This window comes from Mustela putorius, unplaced genomic scaffold (genome assembly GCF_011764305.1).
Source record: "Mustela putorius furo isolate JIRA1106 unplaced genomic scaffold, ASM1176430v1.1 tig00003863_pilon_pilon_pilon, whole genome shotgun sequence".
In the NCBI taxonomy this organism is placed as follows: Eukaryota; Metazoa; Chordata; class Mammalia; order Carnivora; family Mustelidae; genus Mustela; species Mustela putorius.
The window spans coordinates 28,472,957-28,493,492 of record NW_025422015.1 but is presented as its reverse complement, the minus strand read 5'-3'; the positions used below and the strand labels follow the sequence as shown (position 1 = coordinate 28,493,492).

Sequence of the window (20,536 nt, the reverse complement as noted above, 5' to 3'; positions counted from 1 at the left end):
TGATATTAACTGTGAACTTCTCATATATGACCTTTATTATGTTGAGGAATATTCCCTCTATATATTTTTAACTGTGTTATGTTAGTCACCTTACAGTACATCATAAGTTTTTGATGTAGTGTTCCATGATTCATTGTTTGTGTCTAACACCCAGTGTTCCATGTAATACGTACCCTCCTTAATACCCATCACAGGGCTCATCCATCCCTCCTTCTCTCTCCCTTCTAAAATCCTCAGCTTGTTTCCTGGAGTCCATAGTCTCTCATGGTTCATCTCCCACGAAGATTTCTTCCCCTTCATTTTTCTCTTCCTTTTCCTAATGTCCTTCATGCTATTCCTTAGGCTCCACAAATAACCATATGATAATTGACTTTCTCTGTTTGACTTATTTTACTTAGCATAATCTCCTCCTGTCCCAGCCATATTGCTGCAAAAGTTGGGTACTCATCATTTCTGATGGCTGAGTAATATATATTGTGTATATGGATTATATCTTCTTTATCCATCTGTCTGTCGAAGGGCATCTTGGCTCTTTCCACAATTTGACTATTGTGGGCATTGCTGCTATGAACATTGGGGTACATTGGTCCTTCTTTTCACTACATCTGTATCTTTGGGGTAAATACCCAGTAGTGCAATTGCTGGGTCATAGGGAAGCTCTATTTTTAATTTTTTGAGGAACCTCCATACTGTTTTCCAAAGTAGCTGCATCAACTTGCATTTTCACTAACAGTGTAAGAGGGTTCCCCTTTCTCCACAACCTCTCCAACACTGTATCTTGTCTTGTCAATTTTTGCCAGAATTTTTCCCTCTAAACCTACTTTGTTGAAGTCTTTTATCATGAATCGATGTTGTACTTTGTCAAATGCTTGTTCTGTGCCTATTAAAATGATCATATGGTTTATCCTTTCTCTTAATTGATTTGATGTAGCACATCGATTGATTTGCAAATATTGAGCCACCCTTAAGTTATAACTTTTTGTTTCCCTTCAAATCCCCCCCTTCTAAATTGCATTGAGGAAACATTACTTTTATTCCAATCATGGGATTAGGCTTGTCTATGCCTTATATTTTCTTATCCTACATTCAGATTATCCAAAAATCCTGGATCACTTCTACCAAAAGTTCTACAGAAATCACCTCTATACCCCACACTGCCCAGGTAGTGACCTCTACTGGCATCACCACACTCCCAGACCCCTTCATTTACCCATAAGAAAGTTATCCATAAGAAAGTTTGACATATTTGATTTTTCAACTCCAAGATATTCCCCCCATTGGTAACAGGTAAGGTCTCCCTTCTGCCACCTCTTCTTACAACACAGAACAATACAGTCTGGAAACACAATGGGAAAAGTACATGGTAGCAAATTCACTTGTACATTCTAGCTTTTCTTTTGAATGTAGATCTTGAAGCAATCAGATTTCTGCTTTCTGGCCTCTTCCCTATGTCTGGTACACTGTAATTGCCTCCATCAGTTAGTTATATTTTGTTTTCATTTTAAAGATTTTATTTATTTATTTGTCAGAGAGAGAGAGCACAAGCAGAGGGAGGAAAAGGCAAAGGGAGAAGCAGGCTCCCCACTGAGCAAAGAGCCTGACTCGGGACTCCATTCTAGGACCCTGGGACCATGACCTGAGATGAAGGCAACTACTTAACCAACTGAGCCACCCAGGGATCCCAGTTAGTTATATTTCGATACTTAAGTACAGGATAAAAATCTGCAATGTAGTATTTGGATAAAACTAAGTATTTAGCTATTTTTATCAAAGGGACTTAAAACTAACTTTATTATAAAATATACTCCATTTACTGGTACATTTTGTCTTTCTTTGAAAAACTGGTTTAACTCCTACTGTAACTAGAAAGTTTGGGGGCACCTGGGTGGCTCAGTGGGTTAAAGCCTCTGCCTTCGGCTCAGGTCATGGTTTCGGGGTCCTGGGATCAAGCCCTCAATTGGGCTCTCTGCTCAGCAGGGAGCCTTCTTCCTCTTCTCTCTCTGCCTGCCTCTCTGCCTACTTGTGATCTCTCTCTGTCAAATAAATAAATAAAATCTTAAAAAAAAAGAAAGAAAGAAAGAAATTTTTAATCCACCAATGCATCACAGAAGTAGTATTCCATGCTGGCTTTACTTTTTCATATTTTCATGAGTTATTAATGTAGGGTAGAAGGAATAAGCGAATATCTTTTCCATTTTGCTCAGATTCTGTAAATGATTACAAGATTTGTAGATGACATAATAGCCATTGAGCTGAAGTATTGATGTTCTCATGAAAGTACTTTTTGTCTCTCCCTATACCATATCTAAAAATAAACATATGCTAAGTGAGGTAAGTGGGCAGGAAATCAAGTAATTTTTAAAAACTAAGGTGGTTATTTTTCTCATAGAAACCAGTATTTTTTTATGGTTATGATGGAGGCTCTTGGGACCTTACTATTATATATTATAATCACAATGAAAAAGTCAGTTCTGTGGTGCAGGCTCCACTGTTAAACGTGAGATAAACTATGCATTTAATACGGAAACCATGATTTCTTTATGATTTTGAATACCCAATCTATTCCTCAGAACAATTAGTATAATTTGAGTTCTTTACAGTGAACACCCATGTCACAATGCTGGTGTTAGGGAATCATGATGTAGCTGTACTTTACACTGATGTAAAATGTACATCTCTCTCATGTCATTCTCTCAGGAAAAATACTTATTTGGTTGTCTTCTAAGTCAGGACATTATCATTATCAAATTTCCTGCCCTCGGAAGTATATTCCAAGTTGAAGATAAATATTACAAGGTGATGTGCTAAATAGGATGATAGGGAAAAATTCCAAGTGATAGGGGAACTCAGATAATGAACACTTAACCCAGCCTGGGGAGATTAGGAAAGCAGGGGCAGAGGTGAGAAAGCCCTGATTAAGTTTTGAAGGATGAGAGGAAGTTACCAAAGAGCAGTAAGTAAAGAGAAAAAGGGAAAGGTGAGGTGTTTGTGTGACCGGAGGATAGGGAATATACTGCAGGAGGCAAGCCAAGAGAAACCAAAGAGGTTCGGAGACCCTGGATGTGGGCACATGAACATGCCATTCCTTATAATACTGTTTGTTTATTATACACTGTTTTTATACTGTTAATTTATTTTATTTATTATGTTTATTATACACTTCCTGTTTATTATACACTTCCTGCCTAAGGACACACAACCGAAGAATCCAAGGAGACCTGGTGTGAAAACTCAAGTCAAGCAAGTTGCATCTGTTCTAGTCCAATCTACTTGCTTGCAAACTGTAACGAAAATAAAAGTACACTTTAAAAACAATTTTAAAACCTTTTACAAAGGGAAAAACAGACACCATTGCCATAAAATCAGTAACCCGAGCCAATTACCATAAATGTGCATCTCATAAACACCATTCCATCAAGTGTTGCAGGCATTTGCTTAAAAGCACTGTTTGCATATATGAACACTTAATATATGGCATGTAGGTAAACAAGTACATGTGTATATATATATTTTTTACTGAGCATTATCTTTAGCAAAAAAATAATGGCGTGTTCTGCATGCTCACTTCCAGAAATCTGCTGTCCTGGCACATATGGTGAGTAGCAATAGTAGTTGAGGCTCACTCATGCAATCGTTTTAATGAAACTATCACAATCAGGCACTCTGCAAAGTAGTACTCTATTCCTCTGTCCACTAAATGCATCCCCCATCCCTTTCAACCCTGCATAAATTACAAAGGCAGTGTTATTTACCAATTGGAACTGGCAGCATTAAATTAGCACAGTCTGATTACTAGACTTTTGCCCAGTGAACTTTATGTTCCCCCATTGAATCCGTTTATTGTTGCTGTCCCTACTTTGGAACATGACTTCCTTAGAAAGCATTTCTTCATTCAGCCTCTGTGCTGCAAACAGACAACAGCTTGAAGTCAGCAGCTGCTCTTGAACAAAGCAGGTAGAGAGGCAAGAAAGGCTGCTGAATCCATAACAATAAGCACATCATGACATAATTACAGTAAATCTCCAGAGTGACCTGCACACATTCAATACCATATGGTTATTTTTGGTGCTAGAAACGTGTAGCCGGGAGCCATAGTTTAATCTAGCCACTTTCCACAGTATCCCTCCTAGCATGAAATTGATTTTTTATCCAGAAAATTAACATGAATATTTATTGACAAAAGTGAAGACTATATTTGCACAGTCAGCTAAGTGCTGGTAAATTTCATAAAAATATTCGAATTTTGTTTTACCTGAAAGGTATGAATAGGTGAATAGGAATAGGTGAATAGAAGTTTTGTTTTCTTTCTTTTCCTTTTTTTTTTTTTTTTTTTGGTAGTGTTGGGTGTTTTGTTTGTCTGTTTTGATTCCAGCAACACTTTCGTCCTATGTGACATATACCTTTCAATCTCCTCTACCTCCCTCTTTTTTGGTGCAGTCTTTCTTCAGTGGTTCTTAGAAGGAATGTTCTCTGTTTCTCTTAAGGTCTTCATTTGACTTTGACTCAGTTAATAGGATTTCCTGCTGCGGTAGCCTTCCCAGGAAAAACAGATTGTCAATAAAGACAATACCTTGTGGTCCATTAGGAATTAATAAACTGTCCTCTCTGCCCCTGATTCTGAAAATACTTTATTCTACAGAAGATGTAGATGCATACATATATATCGGGGAAGTGGGCCGGCCAGGATCCCAGCCTCCTAAGCCCACTGAGAGGTTTCCCAGGCAAATCAAGTCTTACCTGGACAGTAGAATGAATCTCAGATAAATGTAAATATTCCACCACTTTCTTGAAAATATTTGCCATGTGATCCCACTCATTGATTTGATTCTTGGGAAGTTTAAGAAGGTTTAATATTGTTCTGTGCCGGGGACCTGGGTGGCTCAGTGGGTTAAGCCACTGCCTTCAGCTCAGGTCTCAGGAGTCTTGGGATTGAGTCCCACATCGGCCTCTCTGCTCGGCAGGAAGCCTGCTTCCCCCTCCCTCTCTGACTGCCTCTCCACCTGCTTGTGATCTCTCTCTCTGTCAAATAAATAAATAAATAAAATCTTTAAATATATATATATATTGTTCTGTGCCTTCACCAAGTACATTAGTCCCATCTTGGTAACAGTGGACTACATAACCAAATCCTAAACCATGTTGATCCTCCAGCAAGAGTCCTGGAGGATTCTGGGCAACCTGCTTTATGCCTTTAGAGGACCTTTATTTCCAGAAGACTGTAATGCATTAAAAACACTGTATTTTAAAAATCAAATTAAAAGAAAAAGAAATTGGAAGGCAAATTCTGCTAAAGCGGGAGGGTTCCAAGAACACATATGTTGGTATAGGAATGGAGGATAATTCAAACTAACTTCACTTCAGAGTTTTCTTCCTGCCCTGTATCTTGGCTATGAGTTTCCTCTAGTGACCTGAGGCCTATGGGATTGAAAATATGCCCCAGATTTGCTATATCTTGGAGTAGATAATGGGGGTTATCTACAAAGGGAGTTCCTGTATCATCGTCATTGGAAGCCACATAAATCCCCCCAGTAACAGAAACAAACACTGTCACTTTCTGTCACCCCAACAACTTAAACTGCTGCAACACAATCACTTTAGGTCTTTTGTTGAGAAACAAAGCAACTGGCATTGTCTAATGGACTTCACTATATATGTATGTACAAAAAAACTAGAAGAACGCAGCAGAATAACTATCAAGAAGATCGAAATAAAACAATTTAGGGAATTTGTTCAACAACTGACAGAATGAGGACTTATTTAGGCCATTGTTATCTGTTTGCCACTTTTATAAATGTGGATTCTGAACAAGCTCACTCGGGACTTAGTAAGTAAATGCGTCAGTAAGCAAAGAAGGCGGAGAAAAAAAATGGTATCTTTCCTGTTGACCTACTGCATGACCTCAGAGAGTTATTTTCCCATTGCCTCTGTCTCCTCCATTTTAAATGAAAAATCATAATAGTAATTGATTCTCTCCCAGGGTTTTCTTAAGTCTTGAAAAACTTTTTAAAAGTAAAGTACACAATAATCACTAAAAGTCTAGCAGAACACATAACCTGAACTTCTACAGAATCCTATGCCTTCAAGTGGCCAAAACAAATCAACTAAATGTTCAGAATGTAAAGATAACTGGTCAAACGCAATAAATATGACAAAAATAGTGGCAGAATGAGGTGTGGGAATCAGAATAAGAATAAAGAAAATATGCTTTATTTTGAGAAATACAATTAAATCAATTAGGTGATAGTGTTTCTGACTCAATCCTTGAGTTGCTCAATAGATTTTTAACACAGTGGCTCATGAACCATATAATACCTAACATAGATCATGAGTTTTTTAGCTCATTGGTTGTTCCATCAAATGAAATATTTATTTTTTATGAAGCTATAAGTACACTTATGTGTCTTTGTTACACTAGAGCTCTCCTAAATGAGAAACCCTATGACACTTTAATACTTACTCTGCATAAGCAATGCTCTTATGAACTCCAGCAAAACCTAATGCAGGATTTCAAGGCTACACAATGAATGTAGGTTAACAGGCACTTGTTATTTATAGCACTTAAGCTAACTTTTCCTACCTGTAATTTTTCTACCCCAAATTGCTAAATATTATTTTTCCTATAAAGCATACAGATAGTTCTACTGCTATTACATCAAAATCCAGTAAAAGATTATTTCACAAAACACTTCCTTTAGGAAGAACCTAGGCCTTCGTTTAGTCCTCCTGCCCTTAAAATTCCTATGTTGCCCACACTTGGCAGTGTACAGACTTGTAATCCATCTCTGCAGCTGGTCTATGTAAATGAACTAGAAATTATATGTGTGTGTCCTACACTCACCAGCCTGAGTTTGGTGGGGTTGTGTCACTTCTGACTTGATTAAGAGTACACCTGTGACCAAGCCAGTGATGAAACGTGGAGCAAATACACAGAGACAGCTGGATTAAGACTGTCATAATTGTAGTTTTACTTGATTATCATTTTCACAGGCTCCAGGTGATTTCTATTTCTTTATGGCTTCACTAGTCTCAGAGGGTCCCAGAGGACCTTGAACCAGAAGAGAGAGACGCGTCCTGCTTTTTGTCTAGGCCAGTTTGCCGAGTGGGCACTTCAGAGAATTGTGCTATGAAAAAGCAATTAGCTTCTTGAGTCTAGGGTGCCATTTAGAATATCTAAGCTACTGTACTTCATCATAAAATTGACCTTTTTAATTTTTTATGTTGGAAATTTCTACTTAGAGTGCTAGCGTGAAAAAAGTACAGCTCCAAGGAAAATATGAAAGGCATGGGAAGGAGTCAGGTAAGGTTGTGCTGCCCTGAAGGAAAGTTGAAATCATCTCTACTTGGATATAATAAATACCATGTCACCTGTGCTTAATTTTTAAGTAATTGCTATCATTAAGTAACATAACAATGACACAGCAACACCAGATCTGCGTAAGAAGTGGGCAGGCAGTGTGTTTTGGATTTACAGCCAACTCACAATCATGCAGGATAATTGCTTTGCTCTCTAGAAAAGAGGTCCTTTTCTCATTACTTTTGACTGTCATTCCTATGCTATAATCATCTTAATGTGACCATAATTTATGTACTGTATTTTTCCAAGCTGTATCAGATTTGCCATTTTAATTTCCCTGTCCAACTCCAATGTTTCAGCAGCAGCAGAAAAAAAAAATGTTGATAGGGAAAAAGAAGGGAAGTTATTTAGAAACAGGAGAATTACCACAGAAGGTCATCCAAGTCATCCATGCAGGCCACGGTTCTATCATCACCAGTAACAACACAGAATGCTTTTCAGAAGGATAAAGGCTAAGAGTTAATTTACCTATATTGCAGCCCTAATAACTCTACTTATTTCATTGTATGACCTGGCAAATTTTTTAACCTTTTAGTGCTTCAGTATCTCTATCTCTAAAATGGGAATGCAATATAGTTAGAGTTGTAGATCGATTCCTAACCTTGGTAGCTTAAAGCAGCAATTTATTAACTATCTCTCAAGGTGCTGTGGGTTGCCTGAGCTCAGGGAGGTGGTTCTGACTTGCAGAGCTCAGCCAGGTGTTGGTTGGGCTGGAGGCTGTTGTCTCTGGACTGGGCATCCAAGATGGCTCTTCTGCACAGGGAACGGATGATGCTAAGGGCCACTGGAGGCTCCCCTGGGAGACAAATCAGAATGCCTACTCACAGCCTCTCAGGGTGCCTTGGGTTTCTCATAGTATGGTAGCTTAGTTGGGAGGGGGCAAGGATCCTGGAAGAGTGCCTTCCTAAAGACCCAAGAAGAAGCCCTAAGGCTTTTATGACTTTTTATGATGCAGGTTCATGGGCTGAAGAATTAAGATTCCACATCATGCTGGAGACAGTGGCAAGATCTCATTGTAGAAGAGCACTGTGGGATGAGGAAGGTCATTGCAATCATATTTGCAAAATAATACCTGCTATAGACTTATCATTATATAGTATCTGCTCTAAGGTTTGGAGGAGGATGATATGAGTTAGTCACCCTAGGCAAATATTTAGAACAGCACCTGGCCTATCTTAGAGGTCTCAATAAGTATTGGATATTAATATTGTCCTCCAGAACCTGGAGTGGGCTGCTTTATGTCCTGATCTCTTTATCCTCTCTGTTATGACTGTGAATTTTTTTCCAATATTTCAAAATTACCATATTTTCAACCTCTACCTACTCTTGCAGATAGGTGGAAAGAAATATTTACTGATTTTTCAGGCTTGAGTAGGTATGTAAGTATTCGCTCTGTTGATATTTTTCATAATTTATAGTTGTGGAATTTCTTTCTTTTAAGCAGCAGCTTTCCACATGCTGAATCCCAGTACACTTCTTCTGTGCCCTTTCACCAAGATTCCGTCACCTTTCCCTGTGAGGACTGCTTATGGTGTGTGGAAGCTCTAGTCAATAATGGGTCAATTCCAGTGGTGTATAAAATTTTACATAAGTGATGAAAAGATGATGATATTTTAAAAAATTAAGACAGCTCTCGGACCAAAGCATAGCATTTTTATCTTGAACTTCACAGTGCTGGAAAATGGACTCAACTTAATATGCAAAATCTTATTCTTAGAGCAAAAGTGCTGTAAAATAATAATAATAATAAAGATAAACAATGTCATTGAAGTACAGTTTTATTGGTATTATATAGAGAGGGAAATTAAGTTTTCTTTTTCTTGCACTGAGCTAGTTAACTTTTAGAAGCTAGCAGAATTCTTGGCTCATAGCAAATACTAAAAGAAATATGTGTTTATAAAGATGATTCATTGACATATTTTTAATTTCACATTTTGATGACTTCCAACACACCACATTACTAATATTCAGAATAACCTATTTTCACTCTTTAACTGAGTGACTCTAATCATTGTTCTACAGATGAACATTACTGGAATTAGATGAAAAATCAGGCAAAATCATGGAAGTCACAAGGGAAAATAACCCATGCATTAAATACTTTAATAGGATCTCACCAAGATGTGGGAAAGAACATTTAAAAATATGTTTCCCTCTGAATTGATTAGTATTACTTTTGTTCACTTGGAATCTCATTAATAAAAACTCAAGGTCTTAAGTTACATTAGTAACTCTCTGCCAAAAGCAAGAAGTTCATCACAACTGAGAAATTAAAGTATAGTCACAAGGTGGAGGACATTGCCCCAAACACCTTTCAGCCCCTTGTGAATGTCAGATAATTGACATGGGCCTCAGTTTACAGATGGATAGCATAATTTTATTTTTACCAGGCTTAAAGTAAATGACAGAACCCACCAATGGTCAAAGATGTGGAAGTGTGCCCCACAAAACAATTACAAGTCAGCTCAGTGACATACCTAGAGGCTGGCTCACAGGCATGTAGAACAAGCGAGACATAAAACATCTGACAGAAACTAAACTAAGACAGAAAAATGCACCTTAAAATAACTGGGTGTCTTAACACGGAAGCTCATTTTCCAGCCTTGGACAACAGAATATTAGGGTGATTGCCTTGGATTCCAAGAAAAAGGAATATGGTAGATCAAGTTTTCCTGTAGAAATCATCTCTTTCCTTAGTTATAAATATGAAATGAGAACATTTTAAAATAATGCTGTAGAATTTTGAACCTGTGGAGACAAAGTCCTATAAAACCTTCAAATCTAAGCTTATTGTAAATTATTTTATTTACTCACAGAGTACTTTTATCTAGAATTTTTAGCATAGGAAAGAAAACCATGATTGACAAAACTAAAAATACAGAAATCCACAAACTGGACTGCATATGTATGAAAAACTGGGCCACAAGTTTGGAGTTTTATTTCTTTTCTTTAATGTTTTATGGGTTTTTTCCCCCCATTGTCCAATGAGTTCTTTTGTAATATTAAAACTATAAGAAAAGACATTAAACTGTGTGATCTTATGCAGTCTTCCTTAAGGACAATTCAGTGACCATGACTTTCATTGAACCTCTCACCTCAAACATCTGCCCATATGAGCTTTATATGTATTGTTGAAAAATACCGACATGAGTTATGTATATATTTATTTATAATTTGTTCTTGGCTCGTAGAAATATAAGGTAGTTTTATAGGGATGCCTGAGTGGCTCATTTGGTTAAGCATCTGCCTTTGACTCAGGTTATGATCCCGGGGTCCTGGGACCCAGCTCTGTTGGGCTCCCTACTCAGTGGGGAGTCTGCTTCTCCCTCTCTCTCAAAGAAATAAATAAAATCTTTTTTAAAAAGATAGCTTTATAAAAATTAAACAATGTGACATACTATAATAAAAAATAAACTGAAAAACAACTAACTAAAGAAAGAACAGAAGTAAGTAGATGTAATAGGTGAACTGGGATTTATTACCTATAACATAATAGTCTTTCAGGGGAAAAAGAAACAGGATAATAAATTTAAATAAAATTTTATTTTTATAATCAGCAGTAACATACATTTATCTATGTTGCTCTTCTTTTTGTCATACCAAAGTTTAGATTTTTGAATTTTTTACATTAAAAAACCAGAATCTAGAAACGTTTGAAATTAATTTTGACCATCATCCGTTCTGCTATGGGAACCAATCATTTGGTTTTTATATTTATGAGGATTATTGAATAGCCCAATAGAATATATCTTTTTCTTTTTTTTAAGATTTTATTCACTTATTTAGCAAAGAGAGACACAGCAAAAGAGGGAACACAAGCAGGGGGAGTGGGAGAGAAAGAAGCAGGTTTCACGCCAAGCAGTGAGCCCCATGTGGGGCTATACCTGGGATTCTGACCTGAGCAAAAGGCAGAAGCTTAACGACTGAGCCACCTAGGCGCCCCTGGCCCAAAAGAATATATCTTAATAAAGACATTGCAAGTTTTAGGATGTTTGAGAATGGGATTAGCTCTGTTCTTTTATCTCAGATTGGGCTAGGGATTTGTGCTGACCTCTGGAACTAGAGTGAGCCCACCCAGAACGCTTATGGAGATTCAGAGATCTTGGACATAGCTACAGTTTGAACCATTGATATGTTCAAAATATTCCTCCTTAAAGAATAGTTTAAAATTGGGTTACATTTAACTGATAGATATAAATAAATACACGTACTGCTAAACTTATATATTTGCCTATATACCAAATGTATGTGGTGAAAATGGCATAAAATATCAAAATCAGTTGCACAAAGCATTCTGAACTACTTAAGAATCCTTTCTGAATATTGAATATTTATTTTCTGTATGGATAAATATATCTGATTTTGAATTTCATGAAAATCTCCACCTTATATGTCATCAATCTAAAAGTTCATCTCTCTGGAGTATAACATGTTCTCACTTAAATGTACAGGGACAAACAACAAAAGACCATTCCTGTTTATTTGAATGATTAGTAAGCTTTGTGAATTGTCTTCATGAATTTCATATCTGGCTAACATAAACAGCCGGCAAATTCTTGCCAACATTATTTTCATTTTCTTTCACAATGGGGCTTCTTTAGATACATTATAGGGTTTAAGGAAAGTGTCAGGAAAAGGCAATCTGTAGCCAAAACAATGTGGAAAAGGGGGAGAAAGAAATAGGTTTATGATGCTTCTCCCCAACTTCTGTATTCATCACACTCCTGGTCTGCTTGCATTGATGCTAGTACTGTCCTTTTCTTATTAAATAGGCAATGCTTATTAACTTTCTGGAGGCAGCAGAATGTAAAATTTCCAAAGCTAAAATGACAGCACAAATGCCTTCACATTGGTCATTATATCTCTGTGCTCCCAAAACAGTCAGAGTCTCTTAAGTCATTAAAAGTGCAAACATGGTATTGAGATTATTTCAATGCTATGTGGGTAATTTTCCAAATCGAATATATTCCTTAAATGTATGGCTTCATAAGTTAAATATGGCTCACTGCTTTACTCATATGATAACATTTTTATTTAAAAATGAATTAAAAATAAGTTCTGTGGGCTTAGCAATCATCTTGAGCTCATATGCCGAATAGAGTAAATGTTGCATGGAGGAAAAGGGCATTACTACTTGTTTCCATCATTCTACTGGGTTTATTTAAAATTGGATCCAGCCAGTACTATGTCTGTCAAGAAAGTCATAAACCTTTCACAAATGTATTGTCACCAAAAGACAAAAACTATGATCTGGAACAAACCAATGATCCTTCAAGACTGACTCTGACAGGTTTACTGTGGGAATCTTCAAAGGTAGATATAGCATACTCTCCAAAGTAAGGATGACTGAAAAAGAAAGAAGAAAAAAAATTACTGTGTGGGAAAATTTCTTCCAGACCTTAAAAAATCAGTATAATCTTTGAACTATGAGCACTGATTACTCCTTACTGCCCTCTTCTTAATTGGGCAACTTTGTAATTTGTTTGCCTCTGATGACTTCACAGAGCAGAAAATTTTGTTATTTTGGTGCCTTATTCAACTCAAAATTTCTTTAATTTTCTTGTGCTTTAATAACTACATTAATTCATGCATTCAGCTGTATCTTGATCTGTGGTACTATAAACAAGAGGGGGAAATAAAAACTAGACAATTATACAACCTAAAACCTGGCAGCTCTGACAAGTGTTTAGAAAATAGCTATTAGCTCCAGGAGCACACTTCTGGTCATGAGGGTTAGTACCTTGAGGTGAGGAGTAAAGAAGTGACCCTGTATTAGCTCTGACATGTCTGGTAGGAGATAAGCTATTTTGCCAGAATATAAATGTGAAACATAATTGAGAACCTGCCAAGAAATATAAAATTCACTAACAAATGTTTGCTTATGCTAGTTTGTTGGTAAATCTGGAATATGCTAGATTAGTATGTGTGCTTAGTATATTTAATATCATATAGGAAATAGACTTTGGATTACAAATGTACAATTTTTATCTCTACCATTTGAAAGTAGTATCTATCTACAAAACCACCACCACCACCACAAAACTAAATAAAAAGGGAGAAATAAAGAATTAATTATGTATATGGTGCTAGAGAACAGTGTTTTTCTGAGCCAGAGTTATATATAATAAAATGGGAGTTTCTGGAAAATACTGATATAGATCATAACAATGGCCCACAGGGCATTCATAACAAAAGGAATATCGTGAAAAGAGGCTCACTTAAACATCAAAGACAATTTGAGAGAAAAAAAACAATGAGAAATATGTCAGAGGTTGAAGCATAAAAATTAATATATTTATTCAAATGTGTATTGACAGAGCTCTATGGAGAAGGCCCTGCAGTTAGGAACTTATTAGAAAAATGTCTTTTTTTTTTTTTTTTTTTTTTTATAGCATATTTGTCTTTTAAAAAACACCAGAGAAGGGGCGCCTGTGGGTGGCTCAGTGGGTTAAGCCTCTGCCTTCAGCTCAGGTCGTGATCTCAGGGTCCTGGAATTGAGCCCCACATCAGGCTCTCTGCTCAGCTGGGAGCCTGTTTCCCCCTCTCTCTCTGCCTGCCTCTCTGCCTACTTGTGATCTCTGTCAAATAAATAAATAAAAATCTTTAAAAATAAAAAATATCAGAGAAGACTGTAGAAAGAAGAAATAAAGCATTTTGGTCACAAATGTTCTGACTACAATATGTATGCTCTAATTCACAGAAATTAAATTAATTCACAGAAATTAAATAAAAAATGTAAACTGAAATTCAAATACAGGGCTACAAATATGATCCAAAACAAATATCCAAGACTGACCAGAATGGGTTATGGTTATTGAAGGACAATGGAAAGCTTATTCCCCAAAAAACCTTAATAGAGAAAAGTAAGAGTATATGTCACAAATATATGAGTATAAGGGAAAACAATAATCCTACTGTGAGAGAATAATGGACAGCATTTTATTGGGAACAAATGACAAGTGCAAGAATAAGAGTGAGAGTGAGAGAGGGAAAGAGAGTAATGACCCAATGATGGAAGTATTCTGAAACCTTCTGGTTAGATGATTAGGGTCTCCTAAAACCAGTTATGAGACCAAATATCTTCATTCCAACAGACTTTCATTATCTGGACAGCTACTATGATTTATATCCTGACAGAACCTAGTAAATTCTCTATTTACCTTCCTGATGAAAAGGAAGAGGGAAGAAAAGGCAGTAGGGAATTCTCTGTGGATGTGATATTATTATCTTAATGTTTATAGAAGTCATGGAAAAAACACTTGATTTAGTCACAAATGTGTCCTTTGCTCTTTGAAAACTCTCTGCTAAAGGATGAATATAAGCCAACTGCCAAAACTCCTATAAAAAATATTGCTTAGAAAGAAACTAAATGCTCCCCAGAACAAAATACTGATCATACAAAGATAAGCTTGATCAATAATACTAGGGAGAGTTAACTAAGTGGTTAAATGAATCTGGATGGAGAAAGATCTCTAAGAGCTCTCACTGAAAAGGAATGCATAGAAAAGATGGGAAGTCCTTCATTTATTATTAAGTAGAACAAGCTGAGGCTTTTGAAAAATATGTAGAATAATAAAAATGATTTTTATTATATTCAAAACAAAATACAAATAAGACAGAATCTGCTATTAATATAGTTGACAAAATGCTGTCAGATGACATGAAAAATAGATTCTCAGTTGTTTTCTTATTCTTTTCTTTGTCATGGACTGGTGTGAGGAGAGAGAACATTGGTAAGAGAGAATTGAACCTTAAGTGGAAAAAATATGAGTACCTAGCAACTCTACATGGATTCAAATGTTTTGCTTAATAAAAATTGCATCCCAGAGTAATGAAAAAGTTTGTAAATAAGATTGCTGAGATGTTATCAGTCATATTTGGGGAATATAAAAATATAGGCATTGGAAGACTGGAAACAGGCAAATTATGTACTGATTTTCAAAAGCTATAAAAAGATTTCTGAAGGGAAAAAAGACAAAGCTCTTTAGAGTAGGAGTAAAAACACAACAAGTACTATTAAACCCAGCATTTTTAACACCTAATGGAGATGGTGATTACTAAGACTCGAAATAGGGCTAGAAAAGAAAGAGTCCATGGAAATAATTAAGTATATATTATGTATTTTTAAAAAATAGAAATAAGTCAAAGAAATACCCTTAATAACAGAAGCAAGAGAGGAAAACTTGGAGAGAATATAAACTCACTAAATTAAGAGACCCACAGATTTCCCTACATAAACTGTTGATGGCCATTGAGTCTTTAGAGAGAGTGATGACAATGACAACCCCACAAGGCAATACTTACCACAACAATAATGATCATGATGATAGGGTCAATGATCCATAGACTCCTGAGGGCAGGAACTAGTTTTGTTTTGTGGTGGTGTGGTCCAGTACCCACGACCTAGTGGGACTTCGATATGTTCGAACTAAATTGAATAATAACAATAATTCTGCATACAATTGTCTAAACAGTTTACAATGCTTTATTTCACTTCTTCATCACAACAAGCTTACAAGGTCCAGATAATATTATTACTCCTTATATTATAGATGAACAAATAAGGCTTAGGAAGGTCCTAGCCAAGGTCACCCTAGTAAGTGGGGAAGTTCTAATTCAAATCCAAGGCTCTCTGATTCAAAGCCTTAAGCACTGAACGACTGTTATTATATTTCTTATGTGACAATGAGCAACTTTCCATCCTGACTGAAGCCTGATTCTGTGGCAGCTGAGACAGTTTACTTTGTTCCATGGAAGTTCTAAGAAAAAGGAGTGAATGGCAGGAAGTCCAAGCAGAAGTATCAGAAAAGCTGAAAATTCTAAGGAACAAAATGAATAAACTGACAAGTTCAAAGGAATTCAGAATCAAGGAGCTGGATGCAGAATAAGGGCTAGGGGAAGCAGGTAGAAAAACGTCAATATAAATAAATAGTCACAGAGTATCGAGGCACTCGGTGTCACTATGACAACAATGTAGTACCAGATCTTCATTTGACCCCAGCACTTTATTTGGGGCATAATGCATCTCCAACTGAAAAAATTAAATTAAGTTCAACTAATTTAATAAAATGACTGAACTTATTAAAGGGATTTTTCTTTTTTTAAATATATTCCTGGTTTTATTTTAAGAAACTCTGCTTCTCCAAGAGAATAGCATTGCATCTAACTATACAGGAAGAGAAATCAGGTTTCATGGTAGGCAGTGAAAAAAAAAGGCTTAGGTCTTAAATTGTGGTGTTTGGGTTTGTTTGGGGGGAGAATTGGTTTTATTTTCATCTAGTTATATTCAACATATTTATCTCTGCTTTATATAAAGAAATGGAAAGAGAAAAAAAACTGTGATGCATGACACAGTGAACATATAAAATAATAACAATAGTGTACATTATGGAGTGCTTCCTGTTGAAATAAACACTTTTGAAGCATATTTATTGCTCATATTAATCCTATGATACTGTGATTCCTGTTACACAGATAAGGACACTGGGGCTCAGGTATATTAAATTCCTTCATTCTGATCATAGCTCTTAAGTACAGGAGCAAACTTACAAATTCAGAAAATTCTTTCTCTTAATCATGATAATAAACTGACATTAAGTTTGGTTTTTCCTAAGAAAGTCTGGAAAAATAGCCTCAATATGAAATATGGGGTACAGAGTGTCTTGTTTAACAGAGATCACAAGGAAAAGCCTCAGACACTTTTACTTGACAGCCAGCCCAAAATGAGTCAACAATGTGCTTAAGATTTCAAATAAAGACAAAATAGGCTGGAGCTGAATTAAAAGATCTTGGAATTTCAAACAATGGTGGTGGTTACAGCTCACCTCTCTGCATTTGAAGTATCGTGGTCACTTCTGGACATCATGAGTCAGGTGAAACTTTAGGAAATGGAAATGCATCTAAAAACGGTGATGCTGAAGAGACTTTAGAGCCGTTATGCATGAAGAATCATATCCTTGAGCTAAGTTGACTCAGGATATTGGGATGATTATTCTTAAAAATCAGAAAGACGTTCACATAGGAGAGGTAAGGTTTACTCTGTGTAGTTCTAGAGGTAGGAGGCAAAATTTTACTCTGAATAAGAAATAATTCTGATAATCAAAGCTGTTCTAAAATATAAAGGAAGTGAGCATTCCATTAATGTAACGACTCAAGAGGCTGTCGGGTCACTTGTCAGAGAGGCCATAAGGAGGATGGGTAAGTGGCCTTGAGTAGTACATACCTCCGAGAAACCTCACCATTTGCACATCTAGCAACTTTAAAATTGGCTTGGACAAAGTCCAGCTGTTCCTGAGGCCCAAATGCACTGTCTTCAAGACATTCTCCTGAATATGTCCTTTCTGTCAATGTAATTTTGTTCCCAGGAGAGTGTGCACCTGACCCTGACATGTTCCCAGCTCTTTTAAATGTCTGCTTTGCGAACCCCTTTTGTTACTATAATGATTCTAACTTCGAGAGATTGAGATGTAATCTATATAACTACTGAAACTGAGAGCTCTAAATTAAGCTAAAGCCTCTTGGTTTCCCTTTAAAAAACAGACCATAGTTCTGAATAAAGCCATAAGCACAGTTGGGAGTTACTCAACCAGAGGTAGCTCTTTGATTGATAAATCAATTTGCAGGAATATATTAAATGATTAATGAATCTGTCATATCAACTAGGACACTTGCTAATTGTTTTCAAGGTTCCAATAAATGTAATGGCAATTAATTACACCTGCTACAATCCACTTCCTGCTTGCAGCTGACGTGGAAGTTTAACTTTCAATTTTCACTGGTGAAAATCCTTTTGTCTATTCTTGGTCTTTCTCTACACCTGCCTGATATAGGAAAACAATATTTGTGTTAGGCAAAATTCTGCTTATTAATGGCTATAAATTTAAAGCCCTTAGAGCCCTCCCTACAAACAAAAAGTGAGAAGAAGTTTTGCAAGCCGCCCAGAGAAGAAAGTGGTGTACTTACAAATCTAATTTTCATCTGAGTGTAGTATATTGTGGTTCCCTGAGGCAGGCCTTGATATCACAAAAGCAATTTCTGGCAGATTGGAAGGATTATTCCCTTCTGAGTTTCCAGCATCTGACAGGAGATCAGAGTGGAGGTCCTACTCTCAGGGGACTAGCAGCTTCATGAAGCAGATGGGACCTGACAGGCTATTTCCAAGAAACGGAGGCTTCGAAGCAGGAAGCAGGTATGCCTGACTGAGTAATGGGAGGCTCCTCATTTAAACTGGGAGAGCCAGAGCCCAGTGGTGGCAGGAAGCATTTATTCATGTCAGGGGAGCATTGCCAGCCGTTGCAGGAACCCTGAGAAGACAGAATGATTCAGAACGCTGAGCACCCAGGCTACAGAATTCATTAGGCAATTTAACCCTATTAATGCCATCCACTTCCTGCAAGTTCTGTGAAAAAGTGGCTTTCATTCCATTACACTTTGTGTCTCCAACCCCAGGGCCCTCTAGAGGACATTTTCTGTTTTCTCTTCTACCCAGATCACATTTGCTACTTTCCTCAATTTGTAGCTGCTAAAAATGAGAATCAGCTGTACTCTCCCTCCATACCCAGAATAAGGCACAGTAAGGTTTGGGGGATGGGGACAAACGTGGATGTTCACCCATTTCTGGGAGGAAGGAGGTAGGATGGGAAATGAAAGGGGAGAGGGCTGCTCCATCATCTCGCAGCCCACTGTCACTCTGCCCTGCACTCCTCACACCTCCTCCTTTCCCTTCCCCAGGATGCCAGAGTCAGAGGCTCATCTTGAGCTCTGATCACCTTCTGTTACCGTGAGACTTACCCCTGCAACCCACCACCCCCCGTACCTACCTATCACTCTCTAGGCAGATTTAGAAATAATCCTCAGGGAGCCTGGGATCATTGTGACATGTAATAACTGAATTATCCTTTTTAATGTCTTATTAAGATATAATTTACATGCCATAAAATTCATCCTTTTAAAGGGTACCAATCAGTGATTTTGAGTATAATCACAGTTGAACAGCCATCACCACAATCTTCACTTAAAATATTTCACTTTAAAAGGAAGCCCTGTGCCTACTAGCAGTCTCTCCTGGTCTCTGTCTCCCCCAGGTCCTGGAAACCATAAATCCACTTTCTATAGATTTGCCTATTCTAGACATCTCATATAAATACCATCACGTAATATGTGATCTTTTGTGACTGAATCCTTTCATATAGCATGTTGTAGCATGCATCACTCATTTTTTTTTTCTGCCAGCTATTTTCCATTGCATGAATATGCCACATTTTGTTTACCAGTTCATCAGTGGATGGACATTTGGATGTTCTCACTTTTTGGCTGCAATGAGTGATGCAGCTATGAACATTTGTGCAACAACTCTTTATTCATTATCTTGTAAGTACTGTGAGAGGATCACAAACTTTGCAACTACACAGTTGAGCACTTAAACTGTGTGGTTTTGTGCATATATTTTAGCTTCTCTTAACTTCTGTTTCCTCTGCAAGCTGTCTTGGCAGAATGTAAATGCTCAAAAGTGTCGCTTATGCAGGAAACTCAAAAAAACTTTCAAACATTGTATCTTATGTCTGTCTTCACAGCTATTTTACAAGATGGCTGGTTGGCAAATGCAGTATTTCTGAGTCCGTTTAAATGATCTAAACTTTCCAGGTAAAAATCTGAGGAACAAGAATTAATAAAGTATAATCCATAACTTGTTAATAAACAATAAAATAAAATCCATAATTTGTTAATAAAGTAAAAATTCAACTTAACACATCACTTTTGACAAATGGAAGTGACCAACTAGTAAAGAAGATTTAAATAATACATAAGAGTTTAATGTAATTTTATTGAGTATTTTTGTGTGCTAATTTATCAACATAGAAGGAAAAATGAGAAATGGTGATACACTTTGTCATCTCTTATTAGTCAAAGGGACTATTTTTTCCAATAGCATTCTTAGCATAAGTTGCTAATTTCCATTTTGTGTAAAAATCAATTGTTATGTAAGTCTTCATCTCAACCCATTCCATAAAACTGGGATTTACTATATTCAAGTGCTGACAATGGTTCAGACTTTAATAGAATATATAGAGAGCATTTCTCTCTTTTTTTCTGACTATGGTACATTAAGTCTCCAGAGGGAGCAAATGTTTAGCAACATGTTACTTATCACTTCGTGACTGTATTGGAATCTACCTCAGAAAT

At 36.7% G+C, this 20,536-nt stretch overlaps 1 protein-coding gene and 1 long non-coding RNA gene across 4 annotated transcripts in view; one reads left to right on the top strand and one right to left on the bottom strand.

The window, feature by feature from the left end:
• NKAIN2 (sodium/potassium transporting ATPase interacting 2) overlaps nt 1–20,536 on the top strand; it is a 1,010,035-nt gene that overhangs the window by 869,952 nt on the left and 119,547 nt on the right. The window lies entirely within an intron of this gene.
• LOC106007209 lies at nt 11,190–18,613 on the bottom strand. Of its 2 annotated transcripts, XR_001181797.2 has the most exons (4): nt 18,317–18,613; nt 17,179–17,402; nt 15,659–15,782; nt 11,190–12,700 (listed from the first exon to the last, which is right to left on the bottom strand). It is a non-coding gene; the product is annotated as an uncharacterized LOC106007209 (long non-coding RNA). The 2 variants fall into 2 exon arrangements; XR_001181798.2 differs by lacking the exon at nt 17,179–17,402 and having other exon boundaries at nt 18,317–18,597.